Source organism: Muscardinus avellanarius (assembly GCF_963383645.1).
Source record: "Muscardinus avellanarius genome assembly, chromosome: 1".
NCBI lineage: Eukaryota > Metazoa > Chordata > Mammalia > Rodentia > Gliridae > Muscardinus > Muscardinus avellanarius.
Genome location: NC_137786.1, coordinates 52,502,984 through 52,518,893, shown reverse-complemented (window position 1 = coordinate 52,518,893; position 15,910 = coordinate 52,502,984).

Sequence of the window (15,910 nt, the reverse complement as noted above, 5' to 3'; positions counted from 1 at the left end):
TAAAATGTCTGAGCCTTCAGAATTTCTCTATATTGTTCCAGCTGTAATAAAGGGCAGTCAGAATTCAGGGGCTGCAAAATTCCTCTGGACAGGCAGGTCCTTTGATCTAAAGATTAGCTCCCAGCACCTCTCTACCGGCAGGAGAAGTTGCAAACCTACCTTCTGCCCCATTTCCCAAAGAGATGTAAAACTGTCTCTGGAATCTGGGCCATTTGTTTCCCTCTTAAGAGATGCTAATAAGCTCTTCTCTGGCCTTAACTTAACAAAAGCCTACCATTTGTGACTCAGCAGCAGGACAGTAAAAAACCCAAAAGTCTGCTTCAAGATTATGCATTAAAGAACAATTATAGAAATGCAATCACCTGTGATATAATGTTTTTGCCCTGTCTACTAACTGTAATATAAGTATTGCCTTATAGGGGATGGCGGAGCAGACAGGACTTGACAAATCCTCAAGGCAACCCTATGGATCTTGATAAAGGAGGGCCTGGACTAAGCCCTAGAAACAAAAGACTCTGGAAGGATCAAAGGAGATACTAGAAGACTGAATTTCCCCAAAACGGACTTTGGGTGTGACATCCCCCCCACCCCCCCTTTACAGATGCCTACCTGTCCCGGAGCCTTTCTACTAGGACCTGGCCCCCTAGGGCTCACCTGTGAGGCCAGAAACCTGATTACAATGACAAAGGCCAAGGGGGCTGACTTTAATCACCCAGTCCCAGACAAATCTTAAACTGTGAAGCCATGGATCTTCTTTTATCCTTTTTATCTTGTTTACACTTAATGCCTCACTATTGTCCTTTGGTGCTTACACAGAGTATAGGGTATAAGTACTGATGATGGAAATTAAAACATTGTCAATTACACAGAAGGCAGTTGTCTGCGTCATTTCTTCAGATTCCTCTCTCCCAGACCCCACACTTATGGGAGCTTGAAGGAGCTCTTACTTGCTAAGGGGGAGGAGTTGCTGCAGGTATTAACCCCTGCAGGACCGTAACCAAAGCCCTTGCCCACCTTTCTGAGGATCTCAGTCCCGAGTGGACTCAGTGCCAGATTTATTGTCCCCAGGACTGAGCAAGTTTGTTGCAGGTATACCCACAGGAAAACGCAGAGAATCATGATTCATGGCCTGCAGGAGCAGAAGCCTCCCATAGAAGCCTCTATGGGGAACAGTGTTGAACTGCACCCATGGAAAATTTAGGGGCTCAGTGTAGACAAGTCCAAATGGAAAGAGCTTCAAAGGACCCCAGTCATTGGGAGATACCACATTTTTGCTAGTTTCCTCTCCAGAAGTTCAGTCTGTTCTCACAGTAAACATCAGAGAAAAAAAAATTCTTTGTTCTAGTAGTAAGAGGAGAAAAGCAGCCATTTTCAAATATATCAGAGTATCTTCTCTATAACAAAATCTGTCCTCAAGAGAAATTCCTTAACCAAAACCTAACCCACTGGGGTTTTACAAGAGCCTAATTGACCTGAGAAGAGAAAATTTCAACTCAGTCCATTAGCCCTCCATTTGGGAAGTTCACTCTACCCATTTTGTCCCCCTAAAGAAACAAACAGATGAGAGAAAGGAGAACTGAGAAACATTTGTGGAATTTATAGTTCAGAGGTACAAGCTCATCAAAAGCCTGTGATCTACTCAAAAAACCTACTCAGTGATTCCCCTCCCCCACCACATGCCTTGTTAATACATTATCCAAGGCCCCTTCACAGCAGTGCCTGTAACCCAGTTTATCATGTCAAAAAATTATAAAATTGTACTAAAAGGCAAAACATAGAGTTTAAAACACCAGAACTAGACTCAGCTACGGCAGAAATACTGAACTATAATACTGGAAATTAAAAATAACTATATTTAGAATTCTAATCTCTATATTATTCATTAGAACTCTAATGGATAATATAGACATTATGAAGGAACAGATAAGCAATGCAAGCAGAGAGGTGGATATTTTAAGAAGGAGCAAAAAATAAAAAGAAATGCTAGAGATCAAAAACACTACAACATAAATGAAGAATACCTTTGTGGGGCTCGTTAGCATACTGGACACAGATGGAGAAAAAATCTCTGGGTTGAGAATATTTCTAAAGAAATCTATAAAACTGAAAAAAAAACACCAATAAATAAACAGGACATAAAATCCAAAGCTGTGTAAAAACTATAGAAGGAAGGCATAGCCTGTGCATACTGGGAATATCATAGGCAAAGAAATAGAGAAAACAAATATCTGAGCAACAAAGACTGAAAATTCCCCAAATTAACACCAGGCATAGTATCATACATCTAAAATCTCAAAGTACACCAAGGTGAATAAATTCCAAAAAACTTACACATAAGAATGTTATTTTCAAATTACAGAAAATCAAAACTAAATAAAAGATCCTGAAAGAGTCAAAGGGAAATAAAATTTTGTCCACAGAGAAATACAGATTTACACCCTACTTTTCAGAAGTCATATAGGCAAAAGGCTAATGCAGTAAAATATTTAGTGTTGAGTGGGGGGGGGAAAGCATCAACCTAGAATTTTATATTCTGCAAAATTATCCTTCAAAAGGGAAAGAGAAGCTGGGCGTGGTGGCACACGCTTGTAATCCCCGCACTTGGGAGGCGGAGACACGAGGATACTGCAGGTTCGAAGCCAGCCTCATTGGCTTAAGAGACCCTGTTTTCAAATAAAAATATAAAAAATAGGTATCTGGGAGGATAGCCCGGAGGTAGAAGGGTTTCCAGAAACACCAGTACCACCAAAAAAAAAAAAGTAACAGAGAAATAACAACTTTCTTGGACAAGCAGAAGAAGGAATAAGCAAAGATAAAAATATACAAAGAACCTTAAAAATTTACAAAGAGCATTTCAAACTCAAGAATAACAACACAACTTAATTTAAAACTGAGCCAAAGACCTTAACAGATGCCTCACCAAAAAAGATATATAAATGTCAAATGAGCATATGAAAAGATATTCCAAATGATATGTTATCAAAGAAATGTAAACCAAACTGACAATGAGGCAACTATACATGTATTAAAATAACCAACATCCAGAATATGAAAAAATGCTGAAGCATTAAGAGTCCTTATTCATTAAAGCATTAAGAGGCCTCATTGATTCTAATTGAAACTAGGTAAAATCTCTGTGTAGTTTTGATATGTATTTATCTGATTGCTAATGATATTGACCATTTTTTCATACATTTACTGGCCATTTGAAATTCTTCTTTTGTGAAGTGTCTATTTAGATCACTTGCCAATTTTTTTAATTATTTGTTTTCTTAATGTTGAGTTTTTTTTAGTTCTCTGTATATTCTACATATTAGTCTTCTATCATAGGAATAGTTGGCAAAAATGCTCTCCCATCCTGTCAGTTCTCTGTTGAGGTTCTTGATAGTTTCCTTTGTTCTATAAAAGCTCTTCAGTTTAATGCAATTCTGTGTATTGATTTGTGTTTTAGTTTATTGTGCTTTTGGAGTCTTGTGGTAAAGTTTTTACCTGTGCCTATGTGTTGAAGTGTTGGACCTATGCCCTCTTCAAGGAGGTGCAAGGTCTCTGGTCTGATTTCCAAGTCTTTGGTCCATCTTGAGTTGATTCTTATGCAGGATGAGAAAGTGGGGATTATGCCCATTTTTCTGCACATGGTTGACCTCTTTTGCCAACACCAATTGTTGAAGAGGCTATCTTTTCTTTTTAAGGGTATGTTTTTGGCCCCTTTGTCAAAACTATGGGAAAGATACTCAATGAAATATTACTCAGCCATAAATAAAAACAAAATTTTATAATTTGTAGGGAAATGGATGAAACTGGAGAACATTATGCTAAGTGAAATTAGTCCGTCACATACAGTAAAAAATTGGATGCTCTCCCTAATATGCGGAAGCTAGGGAAAAAAAGAGTCATAGGAGAATCTCTAGACAAAGAAGGATAAACAACAGATGATCAAATAAGGCAACCTAACTAAGGGGGATAAGAGAGGGAGAGAGGGAAATTTCCTAATGTACACAAAGTACATTCGTAAAAATATCAAAGTCAATTAGTAAGCCAAACATGAGAAAGAGAGAGGAGGATGGAATAGAGTAAGAATTGGGGAAGGACTAAATTAGAGATGTGTGCACGTATGCCTCTACCATCTTGTGCCCCATTAAGATGTATGACTACAATGCACCAATAAAATTTTTTTTTAAGATAGCCTGGCAGTTCCTCACATATTAAACATACTTTTATTATATATGATCTAGTTGTTATGCTCCTTGGTATTTATCCAAAGTTGTTGAAATCTTATGTAAACATATGTTGATAGATAGTCATAACATATAATTCCCAAACATTGGAAGCAACCATATGTCTTCAGTAGATATATAGATAAACTGTGGTATACCCAGGACATAAAATATTATTTTAAAAAATGAACCATTAGTCCATGAAAACATGGAGAAAACTTAAATGCAGAGTACTAAGTGAAAAGTAAAAAGCCAATCTGAAAGGCTACAAGATGTATGATTCTACTATATAATATTCTGGAAAAGGCAAAGGTATGGAGATAATAAATCAGTGGTTGCCAGAGGGATGGAAGCATGAATAGACAACCATGAAGGATTTTAGGGCAGTGAAACCTACTCTGAATGTTACTATCATGGTGAAGAGACATCATTATGTATATGGACAAACCCACAGAATGTACATCCTTAATGTAACTATGGATTGGGGTAATAAAAATATGTCAATAATGTGGGTTTATCACTTGTAGCAAATTAGCTGTTCTGTTGGGGTTGATAATAATGGGAGAGGATGTGTGTCTGTGTGTGGGGGTTATATGGTAAATTTCTGTACCATAAGCAAAATTTTGCTTTGAACCTAAAACTACTCTAAAGTACAAAATTAAATCAAAGAACTTCTGAGGGAATTATTATCATAGTATTGTTTCATTCTTTGACAATAAGTGTGATAAATTATTATATATATTTTTAACTGTGGAAATTTTTAATGAAAAGGCTGATTGTGTTTAACTTGTCTTACCCAAAGTTAACATTTTCAATTGCTCCAAAATAGAACTTAACTATCTATGTCATTGGACAAAGGGATATCTTCTAAGGTAAATGTCTCCCATCTCCTAAAACATTCCTGTATGGAGTTCATGGCAAAAAGAATTAAACACGATAAAATATTTAGAAATGCAATTCTCTTCTCAGATACAGAGGTTCACATTCATGAATGTGTTTCCCACTTATAATGCAGAATGCAAGCTCTGCAATGGATAGCATCACTTGAAGCAACAATACATTTTTACAAGGCAGCAGAATAGAATCCACAGAGTGCCAAGGCTATTTTTATCACATGCAGTGTAGTGATTTTAATGTTTCCCATAAGTATGGGGCTGGGAAGAAAAATCAAATTCAAAATTATTAAGACAAAAATACCTCTAGGTAGTGCCATATTTTCAACTTCATTGGAAAAGATCAAAACTTAAATTCAGACTTTGGGTATCATTCAGGATTATTAAAGACATTTTAGTCTGCAGTGTTTCACTTTTTTACATGAGTTGTTGGAGCTATAGGCCATTTATCTCAGGATGTAAATAGATTCATTGGTATTTTCAGAAGCTGTGCTATTAATGTGCCGTTTGGCAAAGGACATTTTGAAAGAAACATTCTTATCGTCATCTTTGTCATTCTCCTTCATACCATTAAAAAGTCCCAGATGCAGAAAATTATCAATTTAGGGGAAATCCTAATACTTTCCATAAGATTCTGAATTTATCATTATTCACCTAGAACTGGAAATAAAATTTTATCCCTAAGCCATTCAGAGAGACCTGAAAACTTAGCCAGTTAGTGACCCAATTAACTGCTCTTGCATTTGTCATTTCTTATTGCTTTTATAGAAGAGACAGTATAATCTGGCATACGTTTTCTAAGATTATCTGGCTTCTGTAGATAAAATAAGTATTAGTCATCCTTAGACTCTCTGTTTATGCTCCTGAGATTGCTTTTGGTACCAAATTTTACCATTAAAAATCCCTTCTTCAAATTCCACTTTCAAATAATGCTTTTAATAAAGTCTTAGCAAGTTTCTTATAACTGTTACTTCCTTACTTAAGTATTATGTTTTGGTATGTTTTCTACTATTCTTATTATGTATATTACTTTCACTTTCTTTGCATTCATATATCCCTGTGATGTCCAATAAATGCTACTTTTCAAATAGAAGAAAATTAGAAATAATATAAGATTGGTTATATTTTATTAAAAAACTTAATGAATTCTAACATTTACTATGTTAGGGAAATTCTAATTCCATCAAATGTGTTTGGATTCAAAACACCCATATTCAGGACACTAAATCCATAGATTCTTTGTAGTTCTTTTTGGAGAATCATGTTGGAGAATCTTGTTGATCTTACCCCATTTTGCAAACACCTATTAAAAGCAACTAACAAACCCCATACTCTAGGTTAAAACCTCTCTGTTCAAAATTTCTGTTGCTCTTGAGATTTTTTTCTTCAGTTATCTCTGAAAATAAGTCTGTTTAGAATTCCAGTGTTTTGAATTTATTGTTTTCTTACTATGAGACCAAGACACTTATACACTAACAATGATTTTGGATACCCAACACCTGAATGAGGAATGAGAAATTAGGAATTAAAATCTCATGTTGCCACTTCAATACAACTAATATGTTTCTTAATTCATGTAAAAGGACATTCAATCCATCAGGAATTTTCTGTAAATAACAGGAAAGATGGTTAGACCTTCCTAAATTTCTTACTAATATTGAGACTTTTGAGAAGAAATGATCATTCCTGAACAACGTGATTGTACTCTAAAGAGTATTCTGGGACTACAATTTTCAAGAATATAAAGCACCAATGACTTCCTAGTCTATGCTAGCACATAGAAGTAAAGGTAAACTACTACTCTGGTTGCTAATATCTTTCAATGTGTGAAGTGCACTTAAAATAAGCACTGAAGAGTCAGATAATATCTTCTAGAAAGATCCAAAAAATATAATGAAAATGGAAATATCTAAAACTAAGCTTCTGAGTATCTCTAACATTGAGCATTTTTCTATATTTTCTAGCTTATTGATTGCCATGTCAAGTCTCCTGGAAAATTAAGAGATTTGTATGTCAACTTTGATTCTTCCCCTACTTCCACATATTAATAAAATCAATTCACAAGTCTAATTGATTCTACATCCTTGTGTTCTTTAATCTTCTGCCTCTTTTCATCTTCATGTCCATCACCTTCTGTTTTAGTTGACATTCTCACTTCTAAGACTCAAAATTACATGACAACCAAAATTTAGAGGAAGGAATATTTATTTGCTCACAGTTCTAAGAAGCAGAGAGAGGGGGCACAAGGGGAGGAGGGACTATGGTCCCTATGGCCATACCTCAGGAAGTCCTACTCAGCAACCAAGCTCCTTCCCCAACATGGCTGCCTTGTCTATGATATGAGATCAGAGAACATTCTAGGTCCAAACAATAATACCTTCTTTATCACTAAGATAATTTCAATGGCCTTTTGTAGCTGCCATCTCTCTCATTTTTCTCCACACTGTATCAGAGATCTTTCTAAAATTCAATCTGTACTATATTGAATTGCACACTGAAGGCTTTCTTTGACATTCCATTTCCCCTATAATAAAGTCCAAGTTGAAAAGGTAAGCATATAAAAGCTAGGACCTTCAATCCTCTTCAATTCCTATGTTCTGACACTTTTTCCTTTATCACATTTACTTTTTATAAAAAATATACTTTTATTGATGTAGTCTCACATCATAGCGTAGTTCTGAGTAGGAACATGCAGGCAACACTTGAAGAGTTTCCCACTTGCTTCTTCCTTATCCCTCCCAATCTTCACACATGATATTAACTTTGATTAAAGTTAATCATTAACAAATTGACATATGTACATAAATAAAATTATTTTCTTCATTAATTTTCCCCCTCACGACCACTACCCTCCCTGAGACCTCATTCATTACTACACTAGAGTTTTTCCTCAATTATCTAAAATTCTTGTATCCTGACTACTCTAAGACATCCATATATGAGAGAAAACATAGGACCCTTCATTTTCTGTGACTGGCAAATCTCATTTAATATAATGTCTTCCAGGTCCATCTATTTTCCTGAAAATAACATAATATTTTTCTTCTTTATTGCTGATAGTATAATTCATTCATCTGTCGATGGATACTTAGGTTGGTTCCTTGTTTGGCTATTGGCTATATTCTGGCTTCATTCCCTTTGGAAAGATACTCAGAAGTGGTATATATACCTGGATCATATGGTGGATACATTTCTAGCTTTTTAGGGAATCTCTACAGTGATTGCTTATAGCAGCTATGCTAATTTGCAATCCCAGCAAAAATGTATGAGTTCCTATATCCTGCAGCTTCACCAGCATGTATTGTTTTTTGTATTCCTGATGGTTGCCATTCTAATTAAATGGAATTTTAGTGTAGTTTTGATTTGCAAGTCTTGATTGCTAATGATATTGAACATTTTTATATATGTATTGGACATTTGCATTTCTTCTTTTGTAATTCAAATACCCATTTGTTGATAGAGTTATTTGGGTTTGTTTTAGTGTTAAGTCTTTTAAGCTATTTGTATATTCTAGATATTAGTCTCTATCAGAGGAATAGCTGTCAAAGATATCCTTTTCTGTAGGCTCTCTTTAGACTCTTGAGGGTTTGCTCTGCTGCACAGAGACTTTAATTTGATATATTATTTATTGATCCTTGTTTTAATTTTATGAGCTTTGGAGGTCTTATTGAGGAAGTTTCTGCCAGTACCCATATATTGGAATACTGGACTTATTTCTTCCTTTAATAATTCCGACATTTCTGGTCTAAATTCCAGGTCTTTGTTTCATAGGTAGTTGCCTCTTGTGCAGGGTGAGAGGTTGGGATTTAATTCCATTTTTCTACCAATGCATAACAAATTTTCCAATAGAATTTGTTGAAAAGAATTTCCTCCAACATATGCTTTTGGCACCTTTGTCAAAAATCAATTGGCTATAAGTGTGTAGATTTATTTCTGCATCTTCTCTTCTGTTCCACTGGTCTATGTGTCTGTTTTTATTCCAATATCATGCTGTTTTTATTACTATAACTCTGTAGTATAATTTGAAGTCGGGAATGGTAATGCCTCCTGCATAGTTCTTATTGATGAGAATTGTTCTGGCTATTTTGGATCTTTTGTTTTTTCATGTAAAATTTATGACTGATTTTTCTATATTTGTGAAGAATGACATTGGTATTTTGATAGGGATTCCATTAAATCTGTAGATTACTTTCATTAGGATGGCCATTTTGATAATATTTATTCTGCTTTTCCAAGAATAAATATCTTTTCATCTTCTAAGATTTTCTTCAATTTCTTTCTTTAAGGTTTTTTAATTTTGATTGTAGAAGTCTTTTACCTCTTTGGTTAAATTTATTCTTAGATATTTAATTTTTATGTTATTATAAATGGAATTGTTTACTGGATTTCTTTTCTGTGAATTCATGGTGGGTATATAGATATTAACTATATAGATAACTATTGATAATTGTATTTTTTTGTATCCTACAACTTTGCTTAATTTGTTAATAAGCTCTAGAAACATTTTGGTTAAGGTGCTATTTGCAGAAGGGTCATGGAAGTACAAGATCATGTCTTCTGCCAATAATTTCAGTTTTTCTTTTCCTTTTTGTATTGCTTTGATTTCCTTCTCTTACCTTATCATTCTGGCTAGTGTCAAATACTATATTAAAAAGCAGTGGTAGTAGTGGGCATCTTTGTCTTATTCCTAATTTTAAAGGGAATTCTTGTAGTTTTTCCCCACTCAATATGATATTGGATTTGCATTTATTGTATATTGCCTTAATATGTTGAAGTAACTTTTTGTATTTGGATTTTCTGTAGTGTTTGTAACATAAATGGGTGTTGGATTTTGTCAAATATCTTTTTAGCATTTATTGAGATGATAATATGATTTATTCTTTATTTCTATTTATGTGGTAAATAACATGTATTGATTTGTACATGTTTAACTAGCCTTGCATCCTTGTAATAAAGCTGACTCGGTCATACTGTACAATTTTCTTGATATGGTTTCAAATGTATTTTCTAATATTTTGTGTATATTTTGTATTTATTAAAAATATTGGCCTGAAATTTTCTATTTTTGAGCTATCTTTATTCAGTTTTAGGATTAAGGTGATACTGGCTTCATAGAAGAAGTTTGAAATAATTTCATCTCTTTCTATTTCTTAGAATAATAAATCTGTTCTTCACAAGTTATTCAAGGTCAGGTATTTTTTCATAGTAGCATACCACAGACTAAGAATCCACGTCAGTACAGGTTAGATATTGTGCTTATTGTACATACCCCTCCTAATCTAATACCATTTTATTGTCAAGCACTATCTGATCACATCTCTATATTATTCTTGAGAATATACTTTATTTCCTATGTGTTGCTAGCACCTAGCACTAAGCCTAAAAATTCACAAACACTAATAAATAATCTTATAAGTAAATATTGTATAAATAAGCATGCTTTTGTGTGAAATATAGGAAGGAAGACACAATCCTTTCTGTTATTTTTAGAATCAAGACATCTATCCTAAGGTAATATTTCTTAATTTATATTGATTAAAACGTTTTTCTAAGGAAAACTCTATGGAATTAAGTACTTCATTTGGAGCTTTTACTTAATTCTGTGTGTGTGTGTGTGTGTGTGTGTGTGTGTGTGTGTGTGTGTGTGTGTGTTTTACGGGGGATTCTAACTCTGAGCTACACCCCAATCCTATTTTATTCTTTTATTTTGAAATAGTGTTTCACAAATTGCAGAGAGCCTCACTAAGTTGATGAAGGTAGCCTGGAACTTGCAATTCTCCTGTCTCAGTCTCCCAAGTACTTCAATGCTTCCAACTATGCATTTAGTCAAGTGAGGAGAAAACAATATTTGATTCAAATGTCCAAATTCATCTGTTTTTGCAGAAGGTATCTTTTCCTAATTCACTAGAATATTGTCAGCCTTACTAAACTGTACAATTAATTTTGTGCCCAAATTGTGTGCTTACAATTGGGATGTTGACAAGAGTGGTAGTGGACAAATTGAAATTTTCATTTTCCTTCTTTCTTCCCTTTCTTTCTCCTTTCTTTCTTTCTTTCTTTCTTTCTTTCTTTCTTTCTTTCTTTCTTTCTTTTTTTCATTTCTTGGCAGTATTCTACCTCTGAGCTACACTCCCAGTTCTATCTTTTATTCTTTATTTTGAAACAGTATCTCACTGAGTTGCAAAGGGCCTCACTAAGTAGCTGAGGCTGGATGTGAACCGCGATCTTCCTGTCTCAGCCTCCCAAATGCTGGGATTACAAGCGTGCACCACAACACCTGGCTTGATATTCTTGATTAAGGTTTGGTATATTTTCTGATCACAAAATTGCTTTTCACAGTATATATGTAGTTATTTCAAAAGATAGCTCAATGTTCTCACATCCATGCTACATGGAGAAAAGTTAGGAATTGCTCCTATAAATATTGACTCTGAAGTGCATTTGCTGACCCACAATGGATTCTGACATGTAAGTGACTAATACTGCCAAACAAAACCACTCCAAAATTTACCATGAGTAAATCACTGCTCCACAGGAAGTGATTAAGAAGTACTGATCAAGAACCTGTATCAACTCTCTGGACCACTAATGAGAATTTTTATTTGTAGCAGAGTTCCTTAAGTATTACTCTAACTGCTTCTAATGAATTTTCAAAACCTGTGGCACTTAAGTTTCAGTTCTGTATTAATTATGTTTAAGTTGTAGGTCACCATGCACCATTATATTATATGTGGAGTTTGAATATAAGAGAAGATTGAACAGAAGATATCTATGTGCTGCTATTCTGTACTTCCTACTGTCAAGAATGTTGTTAGAAAGAATGGAAGAATAGCACCAATTAAAATGCTTTCATTTTTCATTTTGTTTTGTTTGTGGTACTGGGGATAGAACCCAGGGACATTCTACCTATGAGCTACATCCCCAGTCCTATTTTTTATTCTTTATTTTAAAAAAGAGTCTCACTGAGCAGCTGAGGCTCACTAAGTAGCTGAGGCTGTCTATGAACTGTGAACTGCGATCCTCCTGTCTCAGTCTCCCAAATACTGGGATTACAAGTGTGAGCCACCATGCCTGGCTCCTTCTCATTATTGAAGCTGATTGAATGCTAAGGTTCTAAGAGTAGAGAGAAGCAAAACAATAGAACTCCTAAGAAAAAGTGTGAAAACACACTTTGTATCTGAATTTAGGCGGTACCTTCAAGCATGATGAGCTGGTTAATGCCAACAAAAACTGGAATGAGGAAATTGAACTGTTCCTAGGAAAAAAGGAAGTCTCTACACATCATATAATGAGCTGACTTTTGATCTGAACTACACAAGTGATTTATGATACATGACCATGATCTGTTTTCCAATTTGTTCCTGTCCTAGACTTTAGCTTTTGCAGTTTCCTAGGCATTCATCTGTGCGCCTGAAACCATGTATTTTGTGACACATTCTGCTGTTGGGTTCTCTTATGTTCATCTTCAACATGCTTTCTTTTTCATCCCTGCCTCCATATGATAGTGTATGCACATGTTTGAATAATATTTGACTAAAAATGAAGACTATTTTCTTAAAATTTCTATTAATGCTTAGATAACTTTTCAGTATGTATAAATATCACCCAGAAGGGAAGATATCCTAAGTTAATTATCTTGTGGTTGATAGCTCACCAAACCAAGAATGTTCTTTAGGTTATAGCAGAAGTAGGGAAATACATCATGTGAAGACATCTTCAGTAGTGTAATATGTCATCCTCTAAGCAAAATAGCAATAAGTTCCCAAATTAATATTATCAACAATTAAGTTTCAAAAGTAAAAATATCATGAAGAATAATTCAAAGCAATATAATGATGATAAGTAAGAGAGCTATAAAAATAGTTTAATCATTCTCAAAAAATTAGAGTGACTTGAAAATTAAAATCTAATGGGCATAATCCTACCTTGAAAAAATATTTTATCTTCTCATAATTTACTGAATATTCAAAGATGATGGTCTGGGATCTTGAATATGAAAATAGTATAATAGTGAAATATAAATGACATGGAAATAATAGAATATAAGTAGAATAAAAATAGTATAGGTTTGGTAGCACACACCTATAATCCCAGTATTTTGTAGATGGAAACACAAGTATTGCAGGTTGGAAACCAGCCTCAGCAATTTAGGGAGACTTTTAAGCAATCTAGTTAGGCCCTGTTTCAAAAAGAAATTAAAAGGGCTGAGGGAATGCTTTAGAGGTAGAATGCCTCTGGATTCAATCCTTATACCACACACATACAAAAAATAGTATATTAATTTGTTTCTTCATGTTGGTTCAGTATTTAGAAGCAAGAAATAAATAGGAGTGGTTTTGTGAAGTTAAACATTTTTATTCAGAAGTTCAACATAACAGACATGGCAGGCCTAGACAGTGCCTAAGAAAATGAGTTTCAGACACGTAGGAAAAAGCCTAACACATTAAAAAATAAGAAACAGACATTCTTTTTATTTATGAAAGCTTAAGTTAAAGATATACAGGATTATTGCTAAGCAATCTCCAGGCTGCTGTCCGGTCAGAGAGCTTCCACTAAACACTCAATAAACTGGAAAAAAATCTAGCTCATCTCTGAAGAATCATATTTCATGTTGTAGAGCAAGGGTTTCTGGAAAAGGTGACTAAAAGGAGAAGTCCAAAAAGTAAGACAGCTCTGTGATTATCTAATTTATGGCCATAATAGTATTTATTACAGTTACACAGGAAGAAATTTCCACTACTCTTGAAGTTGAAAACAATCTTAAGGTATTGTTACTCATATTTTTAAGGTTCTCACAAATAAGTTATGTGATGACAATGAGATTATATACAAAAGAATATGAAAATGACTCCTGTGCTTTATATATTACAAATATACAAAATAATATTTCGAAAAATTTCTGGTTCCATTGCCAGTATTTCCAGAAACTATAGAGTGGTAGCAGTAGCATAGCAATCAAAATGTTGAAGAATAAAAATTAAGCCACACATCATAGAACTAAAGAATAAAAATATCAAATGCAATGTCAAAAGCTCAGCTATACAGAAGTTAATTGAAGATGGCTTTACTGTTATGTGCAAAAAAGACTTTAAACTTTAGTGGAGGTGACATTCATAATTGAGTAGACATTTAATATCTATAGTTAACAGTTAATTGATCACTTACCATGTGAGAAGCATCTGTTTTATATTCATCTGATCCTTAAAGCAATCTTAAAGCAAAAACACCATATCCTAGCTTATTTATAACTAAGAAATCTGATGCTCAAAGGGGTTGAGCAAATTGTTCAACATCACATTGCTAGTAATAAATAGTGGCCCTCAGTGTTCCTAATGCAAGTGTTGGATACCATCACTTGTGCCCCTAAGCACTGCCTGATTGCATAATCCAGGAAGTGACCATGGAATAAAGTAGGGGAACTAACTGTGAAGGACTTACTTTGTTGATTTGACTGCGAAACAGAAATAGACGCAAAAAAATTTAAGAGAAAATTGGAAGGATTTTGTCTAAATTCCTATGACATTTATGTAGCAATGGCCTTCAAATTTTTAAAATGCATTTTGTATAAAACCTTACTGTATAAAACGAAAATTAGAGTTGATTTACTTGAAGCAGTAATTAGAGAATCTGCAACATTTCCTCCAAATCTGTCCTGTGATCTTACAACATCAAAAGAATCCAGGATTTTGAAGAACACAAACTGGAACTCTCTGGGGATTAAATTTTTAAACTGGAGAGGAACCTTTAAGGTGATTCAATCCAACTAGTCACTTGAATAACACAAGCTATTTAAAGTTGTTTCTTATTTTGAACAAAGATTAAATTCTGAGTCAGCTTATTGAGAAGAGGCAAGTTAAGGCAAGTACTCTGAAGACAAGGATAATAGTTTGTTCATTCAGTTTGACTCATACACTTTAGATCTGTTTATTAAATAAAAATGTGATCTACTGTTTTGGAAACAATGAAAATATCAATAATTGAATAAGTTCAAAGGTGGGAAAAGTATCCAATGTTTATGTCTGTCAAATGGGTTGGTAATAATACCTTACTTTAACTATAACCATAAAGATTATAAATAGTATACATTAAGAACCTATCAGTGCCAAAAACAGAGGTATTAGTAAAAGGTAGCTGCTATTTTTATTATGCTTACTATTGACTTTTATTTCATAAAAATACAATGTGCTACTCTGAAAATGTTCTATACATTTTGCTCAATTTTCTTTGATGAATGACCAAGTGTTATTTTTCTATTTTGTGTTCTATTACTTTTGATATGAATACAAAAAATTCAATTGGATTTCTGTAGGAGGGCATGGATGAAAAGGGAGCCAAATGTATTAAAGTAGAATCAATTTGACATGGGTTATCTCCCTTTGAGTTAAGAATACAATTTTATCATTGTGCTCAGGGATATAATCAGTTAGTAAATGCTCCAGTAACTCTGGTTTAAAAATGGAGCTTTTTTAGAGAAGAAATAAAATGCTACATTATTAGAGCAGACCAGTTGTCTGGAACAGTAACCAGAGGTACAGATTCAGGAGGAAAGATACAGCAGAGGTTGCTGCTTAAGACTATGCACCTTTAGATTTACAACACATCCAGGCATTTCTGACAAAGGGTAGGATGGATCAGCAATGAAAAAAGAGGCTGAGATGTCTTCTGGAGCAGAGGTCAGCCTCACACTGGATTGTCAGGCAAACAAGGATGTCCCGGTAAGAGTTGGTCATCAAAGAGAAAGAAATTTATGAATACGGCATGGTGTTGTTTCCCCAAACATTTGTCTTCTGTCATACTTCCAAA